The sequence below is a fragment of the Protopterus annectens genome, chromosome 5.part0 (genome assembly GCF_019279795.1).
Source record: "Protopterus annectens isolate FY-2018-M chromosome 5.part0, PAN1.0, whole genome shotgun sequence".
In the NCBI taxonomy this organism is placed as follows: Eukaryota; Metazoa; Chordata; order Ceratodontiformes; family Protopteridae; genus Protopterus; species Protopterus annectens.
Window position 1 is genome coordinate 1,191,076,848 of NC_056735.1, and position 27,084 is coordinate 1,191,103,931.

At 42.9% G+C, this 27,084-nt stretch overlaps 1 long non-coding RNA gene across 2 annotated transcripts in view; it reads left to right on the forward strand.

Moving 5' to 3' along the window:
* LOC122801595 overlaps positions 1-27,084 on the forward strand; it is a 417,377-nt gene that overhangs the window by 344,076 nt on the left and 46,217 nt on the right. The window contains exon 3 of one of the 2 annotated variants that reach the window (XR_006364765.1): positions 20,165-21,486. The exons of the other annotated variant lie outside the window; for it this stretch is intronic. This is a non-coding gene — a long non-coding RNA (uncharacterized LOC122801595). Of the gene's footprint in view, positions 1-20,164; positions 21,487-27,084 lie in introns of those variants that run through there. 2 annotated transcript variants of the gene reach the window in all.

A 27,084-nucleotide genomic window follows, 5' to 3' on the forward strand; every position in this document is an offset into this window, starting at 1 on the left:
CTATGGTATTCTACCCATTTAAGGACTGCAGATGCATCCTTGAAGGACATAGTACAGTTTTGTACCTACCATAAATGTAGATGTCCGATAGGAATGCATCTGCAGTCAGGATTACCCACCCTCCTTCCCCTCTGTGGTACTCCTAGGGTATTTGCCCATCTTGTAGCTAGCTGGGGGATCTATTATGGTGTATTTGTTTGTATATATGTACATACATGCCTATTTTTTGTTTGCTCTCTACTATTTGGAATCATTTGCATTTATCCAAATTTAGCCTTCCTAGAGGGCATCTGGGGCAAGAAACACTGAGGAAAATGGCGTCGGCTGATGCCTTTATACCCGAATAACTGCAGCTATGACGTCGGGTGAAGTGTGACACCAGCCGAGGCCAGACCCAGACTTTGGAATCCGGCCGACCGAAGGGCTGCCTGACGACAGGACAACCCATTTGTAAGGACTGCAGATGCATTCCTATCGGACATCTACATTTATGGTAGGTACAAAACTGTACTTTCTGTGGTTCTCAGGAATATCCTTCCTTAGGGGCCACCCAGGACTCAAGTAGCTGGGGACTCGGTCCTATTTGTAATGAATAAACAAAGATTTACAGCATCTGATAAAGAAGTTATGCCTTACCATAAAGTTCCATCTGTGTTGTAGATCTTTGTTCATTCATTACTTCCCACCCTCCTTCCCCCTGCCTGGACTCCTGGTGGGCTTTAGGAACTCCTGGTTAGGGTATTTGCTTAGACAGAGCCTTCTACTATTTTTCCATTACTAGCTCTATTATATAGGGGCGGGCAGACTCGATCTGAAGTAACTAGGAGAGGGGCATTATGGGTAGGTCTTTGGCGCGAGCTTGTAAACGGCCATATCTGTTCCGAGGATGGAACCGAAGTCCTATTCCACCTCCCAAATGTAATAAGCTAGAGTAATCTAGCCATATTCGTAAGGCTACTGCAGTAGTGATCAAAATGATGAACATTTTACAGTTGTGTAAGTAAACTTTCCATAATAATTGATGTTTGAATGATCACTACTGCAGTAGCTGCACCCTTCATCCATCCCCCCCTTTTTTTATGCTAGGGTGTGATCATTTATTTTTTTGTTGGTCTTAGCATTGTCCTTTCATGGCTCAGCCTCGCTCTGATTGTTGGCAAGAAAGCTCTGAAGGGTTGGCACTCAAACTTGTCTTTTAGTCAGCTTAGTTCGAGCAGCCTGATAGTTTGAGAGTGTGGAACGTGCCCTGAAGTTTTGGAAGCAGAACCCATATTGTTAAGGCTACTGCAACAGTGATAATTTGAATATTCACTGTTAGGGAAGTTTTCTTACCCAACTGCACTTTCAGCCCCTTCAAAACACTTTTTGGTCCTCCTTAATTGCAGCTTACTTTGTCTCAAGATGCTGAGTTTTGTGGTCACAGTTATTGCCAGTATTCTTCATGTGAAATTCTACAAGAAACTTCTCTAGTGAACCTTTCGGGTCCAGTGGTCTCAAATGTAAATCCTAATCTGCATTGCCCATTCCTGCAATTATGTATCATGGTGGATAGATGCCAGTGCTTCTTTCAGTAATTCCTTCCACTTCACGCAGTGGTCATTATGGGAATGTCAGCTTTGGATTGTGTGTTTTGCTGAGGGGGGGGGGGGTGTTACATCTGCCAGGCGAGTTAAGGGTGTCTTGTTGCTATCACATTAGATTACTGGAGATAAGAGCAGTCCTTTTGATTGTACAGGAATTCCAGGGTTCCCTTTCTTTGGAGTTCTAGCTAATACAGGCAGACAACGCGGTAGCTGTGTGGTATATCATCAAGCAAGGGAAAATCCCATTTCTTCCTCCTACCAGGGAACTGTGAAAGTGTGGTAATGACTCAAGTCATTATTTCTTGCTGGCATCCATATTCCTCCGCCCATGTCTGTGGAGAGGACTGTGTGAGCAGATGTCTGCAGCTATCCCAGGAGGGGCCCAGAGTTTCTCAGTGACGAGGAAAATTTGAAAATGAGAGAAACTTTGTTGCAGTCTGTCTACATCTGCAATCAACACAAATTGCTTGAATTTGTTTCTCCCTCATTCTATCACTAAGGTGGCTGTCTGATTTTGGCTGGAAAATGGCACCAGTTGGCAGGCGTATTTTTACTGAAGGATTTGTTTATATACTATAGTGTAGTTTTTTTCCTTTAGTAAGGCTAGAGTGAAAGCAGCATGGTGCATTGTAGTATTAGTGGAAAAGTTGGTATATTTGTGAAGTCCTAATGCCTTTGGTCTTAGTGCTGCAAGTTGCATGGAATGGATCCACTTCTACAGGTCTAATGTTATAAATATGTACATTTAATATTTATAAGCACTGTGTCCATCTTTGGTAACGTTTTCCCATCCAGCATTTTTCTCCATCTCTCTGGGACTGCGATGAGCAGACCAGCTTATACTTGCTAGGCACACTGTCTCTGAGCAAACTAATGGCTGTCTGGCTTACTTGCCTTTCTTTTGTCCTCATCTACCAAGGATAATCCTTTGTTTCTCTCAGCTAGGTATGTGATCATGCACTACAGAACCAGAGATCTGCAAGAAGAGAAATGTGATAGGATCAGGCGAGGGAGGAAGCAGCCTGAAAGGTATAAGTGCTGAAGCAGTCCTAATGCCTGTGGAATAATGTAGTCACCCTACATGATACTGAAAATGGACACACTTTTTAGGGCTGTCACTGTGGGAAAGTATAACTTTACCACAGCAGCAAAGCTTAGATTTGTGTTAGACAAGGCTTGTTAAGAAACTTAAGTTATATTCCAGCAAACAAAGGATGTATCCACAGATTTGTAACTTGTGCACCAGGTTTGAGACTGTAGCCCTTCCCACCCAACACACACACCACACACCTTCAGAAACGCATGAGCATTGACTCATAGCAGGTCAGAGCAAAATCATTTCTAGACTAAATAAATCATACCAAAGAGTCAGAAAGACGCACTTTCTTACTTTTTATAATGGAAAGTCTTCATATACTAGACTCTAAATGATTAGTAATGTGGAATTTATATATAAACTTAGCTTATTTAACAAGGTATGTATCCGTAAACGGGTCTGACTTCACGAATGGAGTAAATCTAGAAGGAGCAAAGCTAAATTGGAATACGAGAATCATAGCACTGTACTTAAGTCATTGTAGTGGAAAGGTGTGATACATGCATACTATATACTCAAACCAGGACATTAAAAATAACAAAATGGTAATTCTCAACTCTTTATTTGTACACAACAGGACTGCATCCAGGAACTGATTATTTTGTTATTAACTCTTAATCTATCTTTAAGCCTTAGGCTATACTTAACTACTTAGCATCTGACTCTTAAAAGGAATTTTGATTGGAAAAATAATTGTCAACTGTGTCCTGTTTTGGCATTCCAACTTTCCCTAGAATGTTGACATTCAAAATGTGCTAACCAGTGTTAACTGCAGTATGTCAGACTCCTGGAATAAATTTCATTGTGCTGGTGATGCTTCTGGAAACCTCATTTCTTTATTTTACAGTCATTGGTCAGTCATTTGTAATGGGCTGCCTGTCATTTTAAAGGCTATTAAAACAAATGTGATAACATTTCAAAAGTATAGTCATTAGTGTAACGCAGAGCAAGTTCCTATTTAAAAGCAGCTGAGTCATTTCCGAGTTGCTGACAGTATTACTTCTGTACCTTCTTCCTGTAATTGCACCAGAACACAGGAACAGGCCGTTATCTTTTTTACGTAAGAATGTTTGCTTTTTTTTTGGGTGGAGGGGGGTGGGGGGGTTTCACAATCGGCAGCTGGCTGTAGTGTAGAGATTGTAGTCATGGACTGTCTTTATCTTCACTCAAGGTTCTTACTCTGTCGTTTTTTCAGGAATGCTGTAAAAACTGCTGATCACAGCTTGTGTGTGTTGAGGTATGATTACAGGGATGAAAATGTGCCTTCATCTTTAGGTGTCGTGATACTCGTGCATTGAAAATATGTAGGCCGCCTACATTGCGCGGTAAGTTTGACAAGCATAATCATAACATTTTCATACTGTTGAAATGCTGGCATCTTCATTCTCTGACAGATTTAGTACAAGTAAAGTGGTTGGAGTATACAGACTGATGTCTATACACCAGGATTTTATCATCTTGCCAACTAAGAATGGCGGCAGTTAGTCTGGCTGGAGGACTGGTAGGCAGGCAGGCTAGAATTTAGGATACCTAGAGAGACAAAGACCTATGCTTTTTATACTGAAGGAAAAGCTGCTGATGTACAGCTCTGAATGCTGCAGGGAGAGTGTATTGTTAAAATCTCGTGTGTTGCTGATAAGATTTTGTAACAGCAAAACAGCTGAAGGCCAGGAGCTTGACATGATGCACTGAAAGAAGGTTTGTCACTTTTTTTGTATGTCTAAAGTGGGGCATTTTAGACATTGGATATTATAAGACTAGGTCCAGAAAAATTACCTTTCATCAGGGGTGAATAAGAATGATGCAGCCAGTGGTCTAGTCATTGAAAATTCTACGTCATAGCAATGGAGACAGCAGGACTGCAAAACTGGATAACTGCCCATAACATTCCATGCCAGACCAGTTAATTTGCTTTATAGAGCTCTATATATTTTCTGCAATACCTTGTGTTATGATTAATTTACTCACCGATTGGAGTAGAGGATGTAGTGAAAAGGGGTGTGTGTGTGTGTGTGTGTGTGTGTGTGTGTGTGTGTGTGTGTGTGTGTGTGTGTGTGTACGCATGTGTTCACTCGCATATACAGTGGATATAAAAAGTGTACACACCTCTGTTAAAATGCCAGGTTTTGTGATATAAAAAATGAGACCACAATAGATCATTTCAAAACTTTTCCCACCTTTAATGTGACCTATAACCTGTACAATTCAATTGAAAAACATAATTGTTAAGGGAAAAAAATATAAAAAATAAAAAACATACAATAAGCTGGTTGCATAAGTGTGCACACCCTTAAACTAATACTTTGTTGAAGCACCTTTTGATTTAATTAGAGCAGTCTTCTTGGGTACACACCTGCTATCAATTATCAATCTGATTAACCCCAATAATGTTCAGCTGTCCTAGCAGGATTTTCTTGACATTTACTCAGTTGCCTGCTACAGCAAAAGACATGGTTCGCAGAGAGCTTACAAAGCATCAAAGGGGAATTTCATTGTTGAAAGGTATCAGTCAGGAGAAGGATAAAAAAAAATGTCAACAGCATTAGATATACCATGGAACACAGTGAAAACAGTCATCAAAAAGTGGAGAAAATATGGAACAACATAGGTTGACATTGCAAAGAACTGGACGTCCCTCCAAAATTGGTGAAAAGACCAGACAAAAACTGGTCAGGGAGGCTGCCAAGAGACGTAAAGCAAACTGAAGGAGCTGCAGGAATTTCTGGCAAGTACTGGTTGTGTACTACATGTGACAACAATCTCCCGTATTCCCCATATGTCTGGACTATGGGGTAGGGTTGCAAGACGGAAGCCTTTTCTTACACAGAAAAACATCCAGGTCCAGCTAAAATTTGCAGAACAATACATCAAGTCTCCCAAAAGCACGTGGAAAAATGTGTTATGGTCTGATGAGACCAAGGTTGAACTTTTTGGCCACAATTCCAAAAGGTACATTTGGCACAAAAACAACAATTCGCATCACCAAAAGAACACCATCCGCACGGTGAAGCATGGTGGTGGCAGTATCATGCATTGGGGTTGCTTTTCTTCAGCTGGAACCGAGGCTTTAGTCAAGGTGGAGGGAATTATGAACAGTTCTAAATACCAGTCACTTTTGGCCCAAAACCTTCAGGTGTCTGCTAGAAAGCTGAAGATGAAGAGAAATTTTACCTTTTAACATGACAATGACCCCAAGCATACATTCATATCAACCAAAGAATAGCTTCACCAGAAGAAAATTTTAGTATTAGAATGGCCCAGCCACAGCCCAGACTTAAATCCAGTAGAAAATCTGTGGGGTGACCTGAAGAGGGCTGTGCATAAGAGATGCCCTTACAATCTGACAGATTTGGAGTGCTTTTGCAAGTAGAAGTGGGCAAATATTGCCAAGTCAAGATGAGCCATACTGATAGACTCCTACCCAAGACTGAATGCTGTAATTAAATTAAAGGGTGCTTCAACAAAGCATTAGTTTGAGGGTGTGCACACTTATGCAACCAGCTTATTGTACGTTTTTTTATTTTTTTTTATAATTTTCCCCCTAACATATTTGTTTTTCAATTGAATTGTACAGATTATAGGTCACATTAAAGGTGTGAGAAGTTTTGAAATGATTTATTGTGGTGTCATTTTTTTATATCACAAAAACATGGCATTTTAACAGGGGTGTGTATACTTTTTATATCCACTGTAAGCATCTGTGTAATTGTACAGTGGCAAGTCCACCCATGTATTTATGTAAATAACTTTCTTAGACAGTTACTGTTAATTAATCATTCGATGTTGTGTTGTCCTGTCTCGCCATAATTCTTGCTGGTTGGGTTTGGAACCGAGCATCGGTTCCGACTCGGCCCAATACAAAAGCTCAAGAGCTTCCACTGGCTTGAGACTAACCCCTATCCCATGATGCTTAGGGCAGAATACCCAGATCTTGTTTGCCGCTCAAGCGACCGTGATGTCTTCTGGCTGGCTCGTTGACTAGTTTTCAATTTACATTTTTCAGGATTATCCTTAGTTTTAATTTAGAAAAACATAGTTTAAACCTCTTTTTGTCGTGTGTGAATAGTCTCTAGTTCCCCTTTTGTGAGTTAGTGCATTTAACCCCCCCTTGTTCTTTGTTGTGAGAGCCATTTAAGTTAGAGGGCTCTCAGTGGCCCATTTAACTTAGAGGGCCGCTCCCCTACCCCTTGTCTGTTTGTCTTCCTTTCATGCTCAGTTGAATCCATTTGAGTTAGAGGATTCTTCCTAAAGATTTCATTTTGTTTATTTCGTAGGCTTCTAGTTAGTGTGGTATACTGGTGTGTAGTTGGCTGCCCTTTTTTGGTGGGTTAAAGCCTTTAGAGTAATACTTAAATTTGTATTTATATTTTATATATATATTTTCTTGTGTGTGGTGCTTTTTCGTAGTTAATAGGCACCGTTGTTTTTTAGAGCCGTTTTTTTGTAATTTTTACTTGGTTACCTAGGCCTTTAGTTTCGATAGCCTTTTTTCAGAAAGCTAGACTAGTTTTGTTTATTGTAGATATTGTTGATATTTTCCTTTCTGCTTGTAAACATGTCTAAAGAAAAAGAACAGAAATAACCCAGGCAATTGGGGTTCAAAAAGTGTGATCAATGTACTCAGAAAATGTCTCTCATGGATGGACGCACTAGCTGTGTGTATTGCCTTGGTGCCATCCATTTGCAAGACCCTTGTACAATTTGTCATGGCTTTAGTAGCAGGGTTCTCCAGGAACAGAGGAATAAATTAATGGTTAGAGGCTTACTGAAAGGTCCTTTCCAGGAATCTTTAGAGGGATCTCAGAGCTCCAAACCTTCTTCTCCCGCTTCTTCTCATGCAAAAGGGTCCAAAAGGTCTACTACTGTGGCTCCAGCTTCGGTGCCACCTAAAAAAATAGTTGTTTTGGAATCAAGGGCTCTTGGCTCCAACAGATCTTAAGTCTGCCTCTTCGGCTCCATCTGTGACCACAGAGCCAGAAGAGTTACTGATTAGGAGATGGTCTACGATCTTGGAGCTAGTTATTCTAATATTGAGATCACCCATTTTGGAGATGGCTAGATCTCCTTCCTCATCCTCCCGTTCCTCCAGGAGCTTATCTGATGATGACATGGAGCGGGTGGTGAAAAGACTGCTTTGAACATCGGTGTTGTCAAAAATGTTTATCGTCTCCAGCCCCAAAGGAATCGGAATCATCCAAGGCACCATCACCAATTCCGCCTCCGACCCACATGTGGTCACAGAGCCAGAGATTGTGGGTCCAATAGTAGTGGAAACATCAAAACCAGGACCTCCTTTAAGATCATCTGTTCCAGCATCTGCTCAGACATCTTTGGGTCCATCTGCTTTCAAGGAGTTTGAGAGCCAATGTTCACCAGTCGAGTCAGGGGAGTGGAGTTGGCGTGGGCAGTTGCCTGATCCGACTCTACCCCTCGGTGAGGTTGAGCTTGGCTCCTACATTGGCTTCAGAGCCGGTCCTTGGTATCTCTGGAGTGGAGGACCTCTTTGGAGTTGAGCGAGGAGGCTTTTGAGCTGATGGGAGAGAGTGTTGTCACGCCAGACAGCTCCACTCTGTGGTCCAGGTTCTGTTCCCTCCCAGATGCCTGTGTTGGTCTCATCACCTCCTCCCCCCAAGCGTAGAGACCCTGAGCCCCAGGAAGCCCCTGCAGGTGGCATAGTCTTCTCCGAAACTTCACCAGAGTACCCTTCTTAGGAAGTGCCTTGGAAGAGATTACGGAAGAGGAAGCACATAGACTCCCTTATGTCTGTCACGTCAGATACTGATCTGGATGATTCGGAAGGGTCCCCATGGTCCCCCTCTGAGGATGTCACTTTTGCTGACATCCTTGAGATTCTGAAAAATAGGGGTGGCTGGAAGCCCACCAACCCTTCAGAGGATGAATCAGTATACCTGGAGGCTTTTGGGTCTAACCTTTCCAGCTCCTGGGTGTCTCCCCCTTACAACTAATTAATGAATGTGATCTCTCATAAGGCTTGGACTTCCCCCTGATGCAGTGGAGCCTGTTCCGCGGATGCCCAATAAATTGATCTCTGTTCCTGCTGAGAAAGGGTTCTTGACTAAAGGCGTCCTGGTAGATGTGATGGTGGTGGCGGTGGCCACCAGGAAGGAGTTTTCAGAGACCTCCTCATCTGTCCATTCTCCAAATAAAGAGTCATGGCTTATAGACAGACATGGAAAGCGTGCCTTTTCATCAGTGGCCTTTACCCTGCTGTCACTGAATTACTTGACCCCTTTTACGAGGCTTCAAAGGGATCTCCTAAATGAGCTAGGAGATGCTCTTCAGGGTACTGTAGCTTTGGGGATTGCAGATAGTTTCCTCTCAGTTCTCCACCCTCAGTTCAGTTAACTCCTCCATGCAACTGGTTTCATATGCAGCTGATGGAGCGAGCAGGGCAGCAGCTACAGGAATTTCCTTGAGGAGACATTCTTGGATGCGTTTCTGCAATTTTAGTGAACCCTTCAAGTCTTCCTTCACCAATGCCCCTTTGATGGTTTATCCCTTTTCAGACCAAAGGTGAAAGAAACTTTGACCATGTGTGAACAGGAAGGGAAAACCTTGTCTGCCATTGGAGTCGGTTTTTCCGCCACCAACGCCCCTTTGGTTTATCCCTTTTCAGACCAAAGGTGAAAGAAACTTTGACCATGTGTGAACAGGAAGGGAAAACCTTGTCTGCCATGAGTGTCTGTTTTTCTGCCCCTTCTAGACCTTATCCCAGAGGTCAGAAAGATGGAAAAATGTGGATGTTCTTCATCTCACATTGCTGCAGTCCTTACTTATGGGGTAGTCCGCTGTCCTCGGTCGGCCCGAATACCAAAGTATTAGGCTGACGTCGGTCATGGGCGCCTAGATCTGACATCAGAGCGTCAGGGTATAAAGGCGCATGACCGACGTCATATCCTCAGTCTTTTTTGCCGCATGGTCCGATGCAGAAGCAGAGTTGCAAGTGCCGTTCGGCGTTCTGAAATTTTTCGTTTTCGGAGTTTCAGACCGATACCAAGTTGGGCTAAGTACCCCGTTGGGGAATATTTTTGTTTTTTCTTGCCTCAGTTACTTACCAGATGTCAGAAAAAGTGAATAATTGTATTTCTTGTGGGAAACAGATACCGCATAGGGATTACCACTCGCTTTGTATTCCTTGTTTGAGACCGGAGCACGTGAGTCGGGTGTCGGTTTTGTGCTAGGTTTAATAAGCGCACTATAAAACGGAGGTTAGATTGCGCTAGGTTAGTCTTTGGCAAGAGGTGTAATTATAATATGCCGTCGGATGTTCCGACGCCTGCTTCTACTAAGAAGCGTAAAGGCAAATCTTTAAAGCCTAGGCAGGATGATTCGTCCGTTTCGGACGCCGGACCTTTAGAAGCTACAGCTGAACAGGTGGATCCGGCTGAAGTTTCTGTTGAGTCCCAGGGGGAAACTTTGATTTTACAAGATGTGGCCTCTCGGGAGGCAGGCCAGGCTGAAGGGGCCTCTCAGGTTACTATTCTCCCTTCTATGCCTAAGGTGGTTAGGCCTTCTGCTACTGTTTCTAAGGCTCCTTCTAAGGGCAGGTCTGTTTTGCCTTCCTCTGGTGTCAGTTCTGGTTCTTCAGGGTCTGTGCCTAAAAAGCACATGCTTAAAATGGCAGAGGATTTGATTACTTTAATTAGAGGTTCTATGCCCCCTCCGGATAAGAGGCCCAGGATGGAGCCAGAGTTGGAAAGTTTGGAGCAGGCCTCAGATGATTCAGAGTCTTCTACTGAGGACATTCAAGATTTCCCTCCTTATTCTGATTCTGATGCAGAGGATTCCACTCCTTCTGCTTCTCCTCCAGAGGATTTTTCATTTTCAGAAACTCTGCATTCCATGAGGGAGCATTTTAAGTGGGAGGGACAGGATTACTCTGATTCCCGGAAGAGGCTTAGGGAGTTCTTGTTTTTACCACAGCATAGACCCTTAGCTATACCTCCGGTTTTGGATGTTGTTTCAGATGTTTTCTCGGAAGCTTCCCTTAATCCAGATTCTGTGCCTCCTGCCCCAGTTAAACCGGACAGGTATTACAGGGTGCCTGAGGCTCATAAATATCTGTATAAGAGTCCTAGGGCAGACCCAGAAACTATTAGTCAGGGGCCTAAGGGTGTTAGAGCCTCTGTTGTTAAGATTGGATAAGGAAGCTAGAGCTTTGGATAGATGGGGTAAGAAGGTGTATACCTCTTCTACTTTAGCAATGAGAGCTTTGAACTGCCAGTTTCATATGTTGAAGTATCAGAATTTCCTCCTTTCTCAGCTAAGATCTAAAGTGGATGCTTTGGCAGAGGGCATAGAGTGTAAAGAATTGCAGGATTTAGTGCACGTTTCTGAACAGGTGGGTAAGCACTCTTTGCAATGTGGTTTTGATGCTTTACAGGCTTCTTCTAGGGTGGCTGCCACTGGTTCAGTTATTCGTAGGCACGCCTGGCTTAAGGATCAGAATTTGTCTGAGCATGTTAAGTCTAGAATTCTGGATGCCCCTTTGCAATCTGAAGTTTTGTTTGGTCCTCCTGTGGAGTCAGTCTTAAAGAAAATGGAAGACAAGGCTAAGTCTATGCAGACTGTTAAAGATTTTTTGCAGGTACAGCCTCCAAAGTTTAGTAGAAATTGGCCTACTAAAGGGTGGACGTACCCTTCTTCTGATTCTCAGTCTAGGGGTAGATCTAGGCGTGGTAGGGGCAGAGCTCAGAGCTCAGAGTACCTTCAGGCCGAGACAATGGAGTTCGCCTGCTCAATCTGCTGGTGAGGGCAGGGGCCAGTCCTTTCGTAAACAGGCCCAATGACCTGCATTTTCAGCTGCCAGATTCCTCTTGCCTGGCAGCTCCTTTGGGAGGAAAGTTGGCTCTTTTCAAGCAAAACTGGCATTTAGTCACCCAGGACAAATGGGTATTGGACATTATAAACCGAGGTTACAAGTTCTATTTCCATACCATGCCTCCTTTCAAAGGCATGCCAGACGTCCCTCCTCGGCAAAGGATAGAGGCTCACAGACAAATTTCTTTACTTCTTCAAATAGGAGCTATACAGCCAGTTCCTCTGTCAGAAGTGGGCCTAGGATTTTATTCTCGCCTGTTTCTAGTTCCAAAGAAAGGAAACACGTGGAGACCAATTTTGGATTTATCTATCCTCAACACTTACCTGGACATTCCAAAGTTCAAGATGCTGACTTTACAACAGCTTTTACCTCTGTTGGGAAAAGATCACTGGATGGTTACTCTGGATCTCAAAGAGGCTTACCTTCATGTTCCTATCAGGCCCAGTTGCAGGAGGTTCCTGCGTTTTCGGACTGGAAATTTACATTATCAGTTCTCTGCATTGCCCTTTGGCTTATCTACTGCGCCCAGAGTGTTCACAAAGGTTCTGGCTCCAGTGATAGCATTTTTCAGACTAAGAGGAATACAGATTTATCCTTATTTGGACGACTGTCTGATTATTGCACAAGAAAAGGACGAACTTCTTCATCATCTACAGTATGTGATGGCAGTGTTTTGCTTTTTAGTGTTAAGATGCCTAGGGTATTCTGTGAACGAAACAAAGTCCAGTCTAGTACCCTCTCAGGACATGTGCTTTCTGGGTGTGAGACTGAATACAGCTTCCCAGATGGCTTTTTTGACCCCGGACAAACAGAAGCCTTTCTCTTTATTTCCAGCAAATGTCTCTACGGTCCAGGCTGACTGCAAGGACAGTCCTTCAAGCCTTGGGGTTCATGGCATCTTGTATTCTGGTGCTTCCCAATGCCAAATTGCATATGAGGAAGCTTCAATGGTATCTCAAAAATGTGTGGACACAGCACTGCCAAGATCTAGACACTGTCATTCAGATAATACCTTGCATTCAGAAGGAGTTTTTGTGGTGGGCTCAGGAATGTCACCTAAACAAGGGACTCTCGGCCAGAGGCGAGTCAGATTCTAACGACAGATGCCTCGGACAAGGCTTGGGGAGCACACCTCAATGGAAAATGGGTGCAAAACACGTGGCCTGTCAAACTCCAACATTTGCATATCAACTTGAAGGAAATGTTAGCAGTCCAGTTTGCATTGATGGCTTTCAAAGATTTACTTCGTCCAGGGCAGGTGTTGATTCAAACAGACAACACTACTGTCATGTGGTACATCAACAAGCAGGGGGGAACCCATTCTTACCCTCTTTGCAGGCAAGCGATGATTCTGTGGGAAACTGCTCTCAATCTACACCTCAATCTTCAGGCAAGGTTTCTACCAGGAGCACAGAACTCCTTAGCAGATGTATTGAGCAGACAAATAGTGGATCCTCACGAGTGGAAATTGGATCCTCATGTATTTCAACAGTTGACAGTGTTATGGGGAACTCCAGACATAGATCTGTTCGCTTCTCCACAAAATTACCAGTTGCCAAAGTTTTGCACAAAAATGTTTCATCACACAGCTTGGAAGGTGGACGCTCTATCTTTCAGTTGGAACAATCTGCATGTATATGCCTTTCCACCTCTGCCTCTTCTTCCCAAGGTACTTTTGAAGGCCAGACAAGACAAGCCAACCATGATTTTGATAGCACCGGATTGGCCTCGACAACACTGGTACCCACTACTGAGGAGTTTAGTACGAGAACCTCCATGGCCTCTGCCTTTGATTCCGCACCTTTTGTCACAAGAGGACAGTCACTTCCTCAATGTCAAGATTCAGTCTCTGCATCTAACAGCCTGTCATATTCTGTTTTAGACTCTGGAGGGTCTCAGCTTCCACAACAAGTTTTGAATGTTATTTTGGAGGCCAGGAGGCCTAGCACCAGGAAAGTTTACGCTGATAAATGGAGGAGATTTTTTTATTTGGAGCAAAGGAAAGGACTTTGATGTCTCCAAACCTGATTTAAGTGTTGCTCTTCAATATTTTACTGAATTATTGGACAAGGGTTTGTCTTTCTCCTCAATAAAGGTCCATGCTGCAGCCATTTCTGCTCACTATGATTGTGACCCTCCTTTATTCTCTCATCCTTGGTTTAAGCAATTTCTTAGAGGGGCAAAGAATATAAGACCCCCACGTAGAGCTCCTACTCCTGCTTGGGATCTCAATTTTGTGTTGGAAAACTTACTCTACAACCTTTTGAGCCTGCAGCTACTGCCGAGTTAAAGTATTTATCATGGAAAACTGCTTTTGTTGGCCATTACCTCTGCAAGAAGGGTTTCTGAATTACAGGCCCTCATGGCAGTGGAGCCTTTCCTGATTTTTCATAAGGATAGGGTATCTTTGCGTACTAATCCTTCCTTTATGCCTAAAGTGGTTTCTAGTGTGGCCTTAAATCAAACTATTCATTTGCCTACTTTTTATGCAAACCCCAAAATAAAGGGGAGAAAATTTTGCATACTTTGGATATTCACAGGCAGTTGCGTTATTATTTGAGCAGAACCAAGGAGTTCAGACAGTCTCAGCAATTGTTTGTTTCTTTTGCTTTGGGTTCACAGGGTAAACCTGTTTCAAAACAAACTATTTCTAAATGGATTGGGTTTTGTATTTCTTTCTGTTATTCCCATCATGGTAAGGAGATTCCTGCTGGAATCAGGCCTCATTCCACTAGGGCTACTGCTACTTCTACGGCCTTTATAAGGGGGGTAGCTACAAAAGACATTTTGGAGGCAGCTACTTGGAGTTCAGTGCATACCTTTTCTAAACATTACCACCTTCCACTTTATTCTAAGTCTAGGGCTGGATTTGCCACTGCAATTTTACAGGGCATTTTAGCGGCCCCTAATGCTTTATGATTTTTACCATCCTCCCTTTCCCGTTGCTTTGGGATTCTACCCATAAGTAAGGACTGCAGCAATGTGAGATGAAGAACATAGTACAGTTTTGTACCTACCATAAATGTAGATGTTCGAAGATCCACATTGCTGCAGTCCAATTTACCCTCCCTCCTTCCCCTCTGTAGTTTGACTTGGTGTTATGCTTTAGGTGATGGTTGTTGTTGGGCATGTTTTTGGGAGGTATTCTGTTTTTGGCTGTGGCCTTTCTGGTTTGGCCTTCTGACATCCAGGGCAAGAAAAGACTGAGGATATGACGTCGGTCATGTGCCTTTATACCCTGACGCTCTGATGTCAGATCTAGGCGCCCATGACCGACGTCAGCCTAATACTTTGGTATTCGGGCCGACCGAGGACAGCGGACTACCCCATAAGTAAGGACTGCAGCAATGTGGATCTTCGAACATCTACATTTATGGTAGGTACAAAACTGTACTTTCCACAAGTCCCAAAATAGTTTTTCTGATGCACGTGGTAAAACTTCCCCCAGGGGCAGAGGGGGGGGGACATAACAATGGAAGACGCCAACCTCGCGGCAGAGGGGGTCCGCAGAATCAGGACGACAGAGATATGTTCTCTGGCCGGGCTTTCCAGCGTTCTTGAAAGGAGGCCCACCTGTTCTTCTCTGGAGGCAGTCAGGAGACACTTGTCACTGTACCCAAACACCTGGCTGGAAATCACTCAAGACAAATGGGTACAGGCAGTCATATCCAGAGGTTATTACATTTCCTTTTCCACCCACCCTCCCATAAATCAGTCCATTCCAGACATCCCACCCAATCAGAGGGACGATGCAACATTAGAGATACACAAGTTGCTAGAAAAAGAGTCATCCAAGAGGTCCCCGCAAGCCAAATTGGATCTGGAACTTACTCCAAAGTAGTTCCAAAAAAGACGGGGGACTGGAGGCCCATTTTGGATCTCAGCAGACTGAATAGATCTGTAAAAAAAAAAAAAAAAATCAAAGTTCCAGATGGTGACACACCAGTTTATATTCCCTTTTCTCGGGAAAGATGATTGGATGTGCTCTATAGATCTCCAGGATGCGTACTACCATATAAAGATGGACAGGCGATCCAAGAGACCCTTACGCTTTCGGCTGGGAGCCAGTCATTACCAATTTCGAACCCTGCCCTTTGGTCTCACTACAGCTCCCAGAGTGTTCACCAAGTGCATGGCAGTGGTTACAGCTCACTTGAGATGTCTAGGATTCCGTGTGTTTCCATACCTGTACGACTGGCTCCTGACTGCCACCACCAAGCATCTACTAATGCAAGTGAAGGATGAAACAACACTTATTTGCTCCAAGCTAGGCATTACAGTAAATTTCAAAAGGTCTGCCTTGTCGCCTTCACAGCATATTACTTTCTTAGGCACAGAATTGGATTCAACAGAAACGGTGGCAAAACTTACCCCCGAGAGAATTCAGTCCCTTCACCGTCAAATCAGGACCTTGATGTCAAGAAGAAAGGATCAGGCAAGGAATGTGTTACAGGTTCTGGGTACCATAGCAGCAGCAATTCTTCTAGTTCGTCTAGCAGGCCTGCACATGAGGGTCCTCCAATGGTTACTGTTTGCCCAATGATCCATGCAAGATCTACCTCGCTCACATCCGGTAATCATTCTGGATTCATGCAAGAAAGATCTTCTCTGGTGGCTTCAAATGACCCAGTTGCCCTCGGGCCGCCCGTTTGCATTTCCACGGACGGACAATTCCCAGATCGGGTGGGGGAGCATTATCTGGGAATGACTGTTCAAGGCTTATGGCAAGAACACGAAAACCACTTGCATATCAATGTCCTAGAGATGACAGCGGTGCTGTGTGTATTGCAGACATTCCAGGACTCTCTTTGGATAGGAACTGTTGCAGTTCAAACAGACAACATGTCAGTAGTATGGAACATAAACCGGGAGGAACCAAATTGTATCCCCTATGTCGAGAGGCACAACAGGTATGGCAACGTGGTGTTGCTTCTCAACGTTTTCTGATAGCAATGCACATCCCAGGCAAATCCAACTTGTTAGCAGACAAACTCAGCAGAGCGATTCTGTTGCCTCACAAGTGGTCCCCGAAGCAAGAAGTTGTAGAAGAGATCTTTCAGAAATGGGACCAGCCTTGCTGTGACCTTTTCGCCACTTCCATGAACGCCAAATGCAGCAGCTACTTTGCCCTCATCCCCCCCCCCCCCAGGGAAGTCACCAAGGGATGCACTCGTACATGATTGGCCCCCGGGACTTCTGCATGCCTTTCCACCCATTCCCTTAATACCCAAAGTACTTCAGAAAGTCAGCACGTTGAACAGCACTATGATACTCGTTGCACCTTATTGGCCTGGACAAATTTGGTTCCCCTTTCTATGGACCCATATTCTGGAGGAACCATGGACTCTGGGCCCAGTTCCAGACCTTTTGACCCACTTGTCAGGAATGTTCCATCCGTCCATTCAAACCCTCAAGTTGACAGCATGGCTGCTCCAATTCCACATATAGCCAGGTGTTTTAATTTTTCCGCTGCAGTTAAACATATCTTGATCTCTTCCCACAAACCTTCTACCAGAAAAGTAAATTGAAAAGATTTTCATACTGGGCCGTTAAGCACAATTTAGATCCTTTTACAGCTCCTATCGCAGCAGTTCTAGAGTTTCTTTCCAAACTTTTTGACAAGGGCGCAGCAGCAGCTACCATTAGGGTACAACTAGCAGCCATATCTAATTTCCATATTGGGGAAATGGGAATGTCTGTCATGTCCCACAAGCTATGCAAAGCCTTTTTGAAAGATATCTTCCTACTGAGACTCCCAATCAGAGAACCTCCAACCACTTGGGGCCTAAGTTTTGTTCTATCTGCCTTAGTTTTGCCACCCTTTGAGCCAGCATCATCTTGTGATAATTTTTGTCAAAGAAAACTCTCTTCTTGGTAACCATTACATCTGCCAGATGGGTGTCAGAGCTCCAAGCCCTCTCTATCTGTCATCCTTATACAGTTTTCCATAAAGACAGAGTATCTTTAAGAACTAATCCCTCTTTCTTACCAAAAGTGTGTTCAGAGAATAATTTGAATCAATCTGTTGAGTTACCAGTGTTCTTCCTTAACTTTAGCAACAAGACAGAATATAGATTACATCAACTAGATGTACACAGACAGCTACGCTTCTACTTCCATAAGGACCAAAGATTTCAGAAAGTCAGATCAGATTTTTGTTTCCTTTTTAGATAAAAGGAAAGGATTACTGGTTTCTAAGGTAACACTCAAAATGGCTTACAGATTGAATTTCCTTTTCTTACAACAATAGTAACAGAAAGTTACCAGGCAAAGTGAGAGGCCATTCCACAAGGGCGTTTGCAACTTCATTGGCCTTTCAAGATAAACTTCCTATGGACTCTGTGCAGCTGCCACATGGGCGAGACCTCATACCTTTATTACTCATTACAAAGTAGATGTGGCCTCCCGTAACAGGTCTTCCTTTGGATCCACTGTACTGAAGAGTCTTTTTTCCTGAGCCACCCAGGGATGAAAGTGCTAGGGGCACTATCCCAACCAGCAAGAATTACGGCGAGATAGGACAACATAACATTAAGAAGTTATGTACTCGCCATAACGTTCCATGTTTGTTGTCCATCTCGCCTATCTTCTTGCGTCCCACCCTCCTACACTCCTGTAGGATCGGGCAGAGATAATATGATATAAATATATGTATGTATATATAGATATAAATACATTTGCTTTTTTTATTTTTGAGTCTCTGATGTCCTTCAGCTAGATAGGCTGGGGTTATAATTGTATATAGACAATAGTACTGCTTTCGGTTACAAACAAGATCTGGGTATTCTTACCTGAGCATCATGAGATAGGGGTTAGCCTCGAGCCAGTGGAAGCTCTCCAGCTTTTGTAATAGGCCAAGTCGGAACCGATGCTGGGTTCCGAACCCAACCAGCAAGAACGCGAGACGGACAACAAATATGGAACGTTATGGTGAGTACATAACTTGCTGGGGTGACTTCTGTGCGGAGTTTGCATGTCCTCCCTGTGGTCACGTGGGTTTCCTCCGGCTGCTCCGGTTTCCTCCCACATCCCAAAGACATGCTTTAGGTGGATTGGACACTCTAAATTGGACCTAGGCATGAGTGTGTGCATGTGTGTGCCTTCTGTGGAAGGTTGGGCGCTGGGCTGGCAACTCGACACTGTAAAACTCCACTGCCAGTCATGAGCAGACAGGTGATCCGCTGTGGCGACCCCTAACCGGGAAAAGCCGAAAGAAGAAGAAGATGGTGAGTACATTACTTCCTATTTTCCCACTCTCATTTCGTCTTCCAAAAATACATTTTCTTTTTAATTTTTTTATTTATTTTTTTTAACCTCTTGTAGTACATGGAGCACTACTTTTATGCTTCAGAATGGGGGAGAAGACAGTCTCATTAAGCATTTCTCACTGCTATTAAGATTTTTCCTCGCACTAGAGCATTAACTTTAGTCAGCGGCCATTACAGAAGAGCATTGGAAAGCTCCTAAACGTTTTATTCAGACTTCTTTTTTTTATTAAGCCTTGAAAAGGGAAACAAAAGTCAAAACAAGGTATTTAACAGTTTCCTGCCACTCTCTTGTGGTAGCTCATGTCTCTGTGGCAGTGGCAAGTGTATTACAGATTTCAAAGATGTAAAACAACTTTACTTTTCTCTCTCTGACATTTGTAACATTTGTTAGCAGGTAAAGCTCTGTGCACTACAAGGAATTATGATTGGGTCTCTCTATTCATAATACAGCCCGTTATGTATTCTTGAAGTGGCTGTCAAGATTCACCAATCAAGCTTCACTCTTGAGAGATGAATATCTTTGTCTAGAGTCACCTCTTGAGCTTCACCCTTGAGATGAATATCTTAACATCCATGCCCTGATTGCATAACAAGGTGGTTATAATTTGAGACTTGCTCATAATTTTTTGTTGTGCATCTTTTTTAGTCACTCTTCAATCTCTCATACCCTTCTGTGTATGAGTATGGCAATACAGAGCTCCTAAATCTATACACAAGTTTTTGAAGGACGCATGTGCATTGAAACAATTTTTTAAAGGTACAATCTCTTTGCTTTGTCTTTTAGCAATTGCCTTTCCGCACAGTGTATGCAAAGTTTAGTATATATATATATATATATATATATATCTGCTTGTATGTGTGTAACATATGTATCTGTGTGTGTGTGTGTGTGTGTGTGTACAAATATATCTGTGTATATCTACATCTGGTCTAGATACGTGTGTGTGTGTGTGTGTGTGTGTGTGTGTGTGTGTGTGTGTGTGTGTGTGTGTGTGTGTGTGTGTGTGTGTGTGTGTGTGTGTGTAGATAAATATAGATATCTATAAGTCCTTGTGAGATGCAGTACTTTTTCAGCCTTAGCAGTCAAAACATCTCGCACCCTTAAAGAAAAAAACATTAAACCACATGGAAATACTTCATGAGCAATGATGTTGCTAGTTAAGACTCTTTACAATCCGGAAAAAAGTACCATGAACTATAGACAAGTCCTTTTGAGACTTCAAAGTAATCAAGCACTTTAAATTGTTTAAAACTCCTATATCTTTAGCCTGTTTAAAAATTGTATATCTTTATGAAAAATAAAAGCTATTGAATAGATAAGTGCTTTCATACTTAACTGGGCTTTTTCAGTATATCTTGTACTCTGCTCTTGTAGATTGAAACCATCGGCATCATAGGACTTAAATATTGCCAGAAAAACCTGTGAAGATACTACAGCTGTGTAATAAGCATCCAGGGTGCTACAGAACAAATGATTTCACAGTCTGAAGACCCATGACACAAGTTTATATTTAAACAGTATGGGAGTTGCTAGTGAAACCAAGACCTTGTGTCACAGTGTGGTTGAACACAAGATAGAACAGAATGTTTTAAATAAATAGAGGTTGTCTAACTCACGACAGGGCAAGTTATAATCCTTGCTGAAGGCTCACCGCCATTGTAGACAATGTAATCATTTGGTATTACTGCATTAAAATAATATCAGTGCTTTGTGTTAGCAAAGATTTCCTTTGTCCCTAAATTACTGCTTGGCTTTCTTTTCTGCTTGAACTTCATTGCTTCAGATGTTGTTTAATTTGCTCATCCTTTATAGGATAAAATGTATGTGGGTTTAAAATGTAGTACTTCTCATGAACTCTATGATACCAGCACCACGGAAAAAAGATCATGATTTTTTTGTTTGTTGTTTTTGGTTTTAAATTATCACTTTCTCCAAGTTGCAGCGACCATGAAGTGATGATAAAAAAAAAGTTAAGGAGGTGAGAGAAGTTTCAGAGTCTTTACCCCCTGAAAAAAAATGTTGCTTGTAATGTTTGTTGTCTGCAGTTGCACTAGATGCCCAGATTGGGATTTTCTTATGGAAACATGTAATTATGTATTACAGACCATGCTTGCAACTAGTGCAAAGGACTAGAGTTCTCTTTGTTGCCAAAATAAAATTTCACATCTGATGTTGTCTTTTTCATTCTTCCTCAACATATGGATTATGGATCCGAACTCTGATCTGACTTTGCCGCATACACCAGACAGTTGGGATCCAACTCTCAAGCTCTTCCCTCCCTATAATGCCTCAGTCACCCTAAAATACCTCAGATCTCATTTGCCACCATCTCGCACAGATGCAGATTCTCTCTCAAGAGCTTTTTTTGATTTAATAGAATTTTTTTGTAAGTAGCAAGTTTTTTTAAAAAAAAAAAAGAAAAAAAAAACTCTTTAGAACTTCTGTTCTAATCCTTCTACTGTTCACCCTCTCCTATGTATAGAGTTTTTCGAGTTTTCTTCCCATTAGGTCTTAGCTGCTGTCTTTTGTCTTTTGGCTGTTCTCCTTGCCATACCATTGTTGGTACCAGTCTTTCCTTTGCTCCTTTTCTTCTCCCCTTTACAGGGCACTCTATCAGTGCTGGTAGCTGTGTAGTCTGTATATAAAAAAAAAAAAAAAAAAAAGTTGCCTCCTCTTCCTTTTAGTTGTAATACTTGTGTTGTCAGCTATGGCCAAGAAACTGACCATTTTTTTTTTAAATGCACTTCTGTGGGCATCAAAATTCCTTTTTTTTTTTTTTTTTCCCAGGGAGTGCGTTTATTGTCTAAGAGAGGCACATCTGAATACTGATTGCTCTGTGCCACATTTATCTCCAAAAAATTTTTGGACAGAAGGAACAAATTAATCCTTAAGGGCATGCTGCTTCCCTCTTCATCTTCCTCATCAGGGGCTCACACCCGCAGTAAACATTCTAAACCTTCGGAGATCAGGAAATCTCATAAGAGATTCCCTACCCTTTTTCCGAAGACCTCAACTACCACTATGGCTTCGTTGCAGCCTCCACAAAAAATCCAAATAACTTCGGATCCGACTTTATTGGGTCCTAAAAGAAAGTCCTTGGATTCTAAACCCTCTGATATGACTTCCATACTGACAAAAATCTTCAAAGTAGCACTCTGATTCAAAAATCTTGCATCCTACCATTATATTGTCGAACTCTCCTCGAACTCGCTCATCCAAGATTACAGCTGACCCAGTATCTCCTTGATTCCTTTCTCCATTTCTGCAAATGACACTGGGGAATGGAATCTAGACCACAGTCCACAACCTTGTCCATCACATCTTCCAGACGTCTTTCAGAGGCCGATCTGGATAGGATGGTAAGGAAAGCTCAGTTTAAATTGGGGGTTATTGTGGCTGCATCTCCCATCAGATCCATGCGCTTTCCCTTCACTTCCCATGTAGTGATGTCTTCTTCAATGATCCATCCCATGCCTTCAGAGTCCGTGGATCTAACAGCCCTGAGACTGTTGGTGTCTGATCCGAAGATGGCTAGGTCTTTGACCTGACTGGTTCCACCCCTATCCCCTTGGACTGGGATGAGTCTCAAAGTGAAAACATTGCACTGGATCTGAGATACCGGGGTATACTCCAATGTTGTCGGAGCTGTCCTTGCCCTTCAGAGCTTCAGCACTAGATAGCTTGGGTCCTACTTCCTCATTAAGGCACAGATACGGGTAGGCTTGAGGCTTGGCTGAGTCAAAGGTTTTGGCCCCATTGTGGCCTTCCTCAGCTTTTCCTGGTCCTTCTGCCTTCAAGGTGGTGGAGAGGGCTTTCTCTCATCTGAGAGATTTGATTACTCTCTCTTTCTCAGATCCTACATGTCTTCCTCCCATGGGTCTGAGCTCTGATCCCATCATACCTACTCCACAGGGATAGCTGGTACCAACTAGCATCCAGACAGTTCCCTTAGAAGAACTTCCCCTCTCTACAGATACCTCTACAGATCATCCCACTGATGAGGTTCCCTGAAAGAGAATGTGCAAAAGGAGGCTCATAGATTCCACTGTGGAATCTCTCATAGAGGATACCGACTTTGATAAAGGGGAAAGGTACCTCAGGTCTCCACAGATGGTGTCTTATTCAGAGACATCTTAGAAATTCTTAAGCGAAAGGGTGGACGGTCTTCAGGTACTCCCCTCTCCAGAGAAGTCAGTTTTTCTGGAAGCTTTTGGTTCAGGCCCATCTACATGTTGGATGACTCCTTTGGCCGACAAGCTTATCGACTTAGTCTCTCACCGGGCATGAAAGGAACTGGACTCTGTCGAGCCAATTCCCAGATGACCAGACAAACTTTTGACACTGCTGAAGGACAGATCCAGTTGGAGCAAAGGAGACCCTGTTGATGCTATGGTTGAGGTGGCAGACACAAAAAAAAAAAAAAAAAGAGTTAGCAGAGCAGAAGTCCTCTGTCCATCCCCTTAACAGAGAGTTGAGGGCAATGGACAGATTTGGGAAGTGCATATTTGCTTCAGCAACCTTTGCCTTGAGGTCCCTGAATTATTTGGCTTGCTATATTTGACTTCAGAGGGATTTGATCAAGGAACTCTCCAAATTCCTCTCTGAGTCCGTGTTTGTAGAGGACGATAAAATATATTCACAACTAGCCACTGTCTTATCCATTTCCAATGTGTTCATGAGGTTGATATCTCATGCTGCAGAGGGCATCTCATGGGCTGCTGGCTAAGGCATTGCCTGTTAGAAGACATGCCTGGATGCAGTCATGCAATTTTGTGGATTCTTTCGAGTCTTTCATCAATGGTTATATTGATGGTGCATCCTTGTTTGGCTCTTCTGTGAAAGAAATGCTTTCCTAGAGTGAAAAGGAAGGAAAGACCCTGTCTACTGTAGGGATTCACTTTTCTACCCCCTCAACAATCCTTTTCCCGGAATCAGAGGAGGCAAGAAAGTATGGTTCCGCAAATCCCAGGGATTTTTCCAGGATTCACATGTAGACAACTCCTCTAGAGGCATAGGGGGGACTTCAAATAGAAAACACTGTCCGTGTGGCAGAGGAGGACCACAAATAAACAGGGTTTCTGAGATTCCTTTCCAGATGGACCCTTTCAGTGCTCCTGAAAGGTTGCCCAACTGCTCACCTTTGGAGGCAGTCGGGGGGGGGTGGTGACTGGTGCTTATCCTTGCAGCAAGACACCTGGACTTCTACAACAAAAGATTCTTGGGTGCTAAAAATAATATCCAGAGGTTATTTCATACATTTTTTTCCAGATTACCCCCAATCAGAAGAAGAAAGCTTCCCAATGTCCCACCCAGTCAGAGAGCAGCTTCAGCTCGGGAAATTCAAAAGCTGCTAGACAAAAGAGGCATCCAGGAGGTCCCACCAGACCAAAGAGGATTCGGAACTTGCCCAAGGTTCTTTTTGGTGTCAAAGATGACCAGGGGACCTGAGACTAATTTTGGATCAAAACAACCTGAACAAATTTGTAACTGGGGGGGGGGGGTCAAGCAACAAGGAGAGACTGGGAGTTTTTGGATGCAGGCCTTTAAGGAGAATAATAATACAGAATATTATATCCATAAAGTAGCAGAAAGTATTCTAAGAACTAAGCCAACACAGGTATGGAGAAAGGAGATTCTCCCTATAGGGATGTATGCAGTTATGGATATAGATAATGGGCAAGAGGGAACTGGAATTTATTGGAGAAAACTGGCAAAGGAACCAAAGTACTGAGAGCAAATAACTACAGAAGGAAAGATGATGGAATGGGAATATGCCTACCAAGAGTTTATTTGGACTGCAGGTTAGAGATTACCTTCCCTATCAAGGATCGATATCAAGAGTATAGGCAGAGAAAGAATAGGGGGATCCTAAATGAAAGACCAACACTGGTAGAATTTTTAGTAGAATCTAGAACAGAAGCTGTCATTAAAAAAAATGAATAATTAGCAGAGCATATAAAATATTGCATAACTATAAGAATCAATCAGAGGAGGTTAGAAAGGATTGGGAAGAGAGATCGGATAAGCAATTCACAAAGAAACAATGGGAGGATATGTCTCCCAAGTATGCAACAAAATCTAGAAGATTTAGGATTTTTGCTTGGAAATGTTTACTTGGGTATAAAAATATATATGTAGACTCCAGAGAATTTTTATTACAGTAGAGAGCAAATTTTGGAAGTGTGATGGGGAAGAAAGAGGTAAGTGGGAACATTTTGTGGGAGTGCAGTCAGTTGGTGGAAGGATTCCCTGCGGGATGCACTGTAGGAGATACTGGGTGGGCAGATTGGTGTGACGAGCGAGATGATTTTTCTGAGCTATGATACAGAATCAGAATTGCCTAGACATGCTAAGACCTTGCTACCTCTAATTATGGTGGCTGCCAAAAAAGCAATTACTAGAAAATCAAAATCTAAACCAACTATATTAGAAGTAGTGAATATAGTAACAGAGATAAAACAGAGATTTTTAGAAAAAGGTAGCAAACTACATAGGAAAAATGGGAATTGTGGGAACAGTACATATAGGGGGAGGAATGAGGTTTAAAAGATGGCAGGACTTAAATGAGCTATGTAATTTAACTGAAAACAATTGGGTAGATTATAAGTGATGTATAATGTTTGCAGCTAGGAGTGTGTCAGTATGGTTTGTGATGTAAAATGCGTGCAACTAGGATTGTGTCGGTGTGGTTTGTTTTCATATTGCTTATGCTGTAAGTGATGGCTTAATAAAGATGTATCTTGCTTTAAAAAGGGGGGGGGACAGGAACTGAATAATTTATGTAATGCTGCTTAGGTTATAAGATATATATAGCAATATATGTGAAGCATAATGGTTGTTAATGTTAACTTGTTAGTAAAGTTTGATTACCTTTATATAAATGTAAATGTGCCTGTGTCACAAGTGATAATAAATGTAAATATGCCTGTGTCACAAGCGATAGTTCAATAAAGGTGTTTAAAAAAAAACCTGAGCAAATTTCTGAAGAAGTCAAAGTTCTGAATGGTCACAGTTCAGTCCATCCTGCTTTTTTTGAGCAAGGATGATTAGATTTGCTCAGTCGATCTTCAGACCGCATACTGTCACGGCAAGATGAACAGATGATCCTGAAGATATCTGTGCTTTCAGTTGAGAACCAATCACGGTCAGTTCAGAGTCCTGCCCTTTGGTCTCATCACAAACCCAGGGGTGCTTACCACTTGGATGGCAGCGGTAGAGGTTCAACTGAGACTGCTGTGATTCCAAGTGTTTCCATATTTAGATGACTGGCTCCTCACTGCGCCAATCAGGTATCTCTCAAAACAGTCCAGGGACTATTTGTTCCAACTTTCAGAGACCAGGCATTTCAGTCAACATCTCCAAATCTCAGCTACAACCAGTACAGAGCCTGGAGTTCATTGGTGCCCAGTTGAATACAGTGTCAGATTGCCGCTATTCCTACACATCATTTGGACACAATCAAGTTCCAGGTACAGCAAATTCTTGTTCATCCTGCTCCTACAGCCAGACTGTAGGGTTGATGGCAGTAGCCATAAGCATAGTCCCTATGGCATGTTTCTATTGGTGTTCTCCAGTGGACTCTAGCTGTTCAGTGATCTATTCTACGACATCCTGTATCCTACCCAGTCAAACTCTCGCGAGTATGCAGAAATTATCTTTGCTGGTGGATTCAGTTGGATGAGATTTACCTGGGATGTTCCTTTATTCTGCCTCCTCTAGTGGCCACAGTAACCATGGATGGTTCCCAGTGAGGGTAGAGGGCATTTCTTGGGTTGGACGGTCCAAGGCATGTGGTCCACCCCAAGAGATTAATTTGCACATTAATGTCCTAAAGATGACAGCAGTTCTGTTAGCATTGCAGGCCTTTCAAGGTATTCTTCCTGTAAGGGACCATCGCGATACAAACCAATAACATGTCTGTGGTCTGGTACATCAACAAACAAGTGGGAACCCAATCTTACTTCCTTTGTCGAGAGGCAGTGAGTGTGGCAGTGGGCGATTTCCTCCAGCCACTTTCTTATGACAATGCACATTCCGGGGAAATCCAGAGTACTAGTGGACAAACTCGAAAGGTCCATTTTGTTACCTCACGAGTGGTCTCCCAATCAGTCAGTAGCAGAGAGGATTTTCCGTCTTTGGGGTCAACCTTGCAGCCATCTCTTTGCTTCTCCCCACAACAAGTGCAGTAGGTATTCTATGCTAATTCTCCTCGAGGGGAGTCACCGACTGTAGTCCATGTTTGGCCCACCAGTTTGCTTTATGCCTATCCCCATTACCCCTGATTCCAAAGTTCT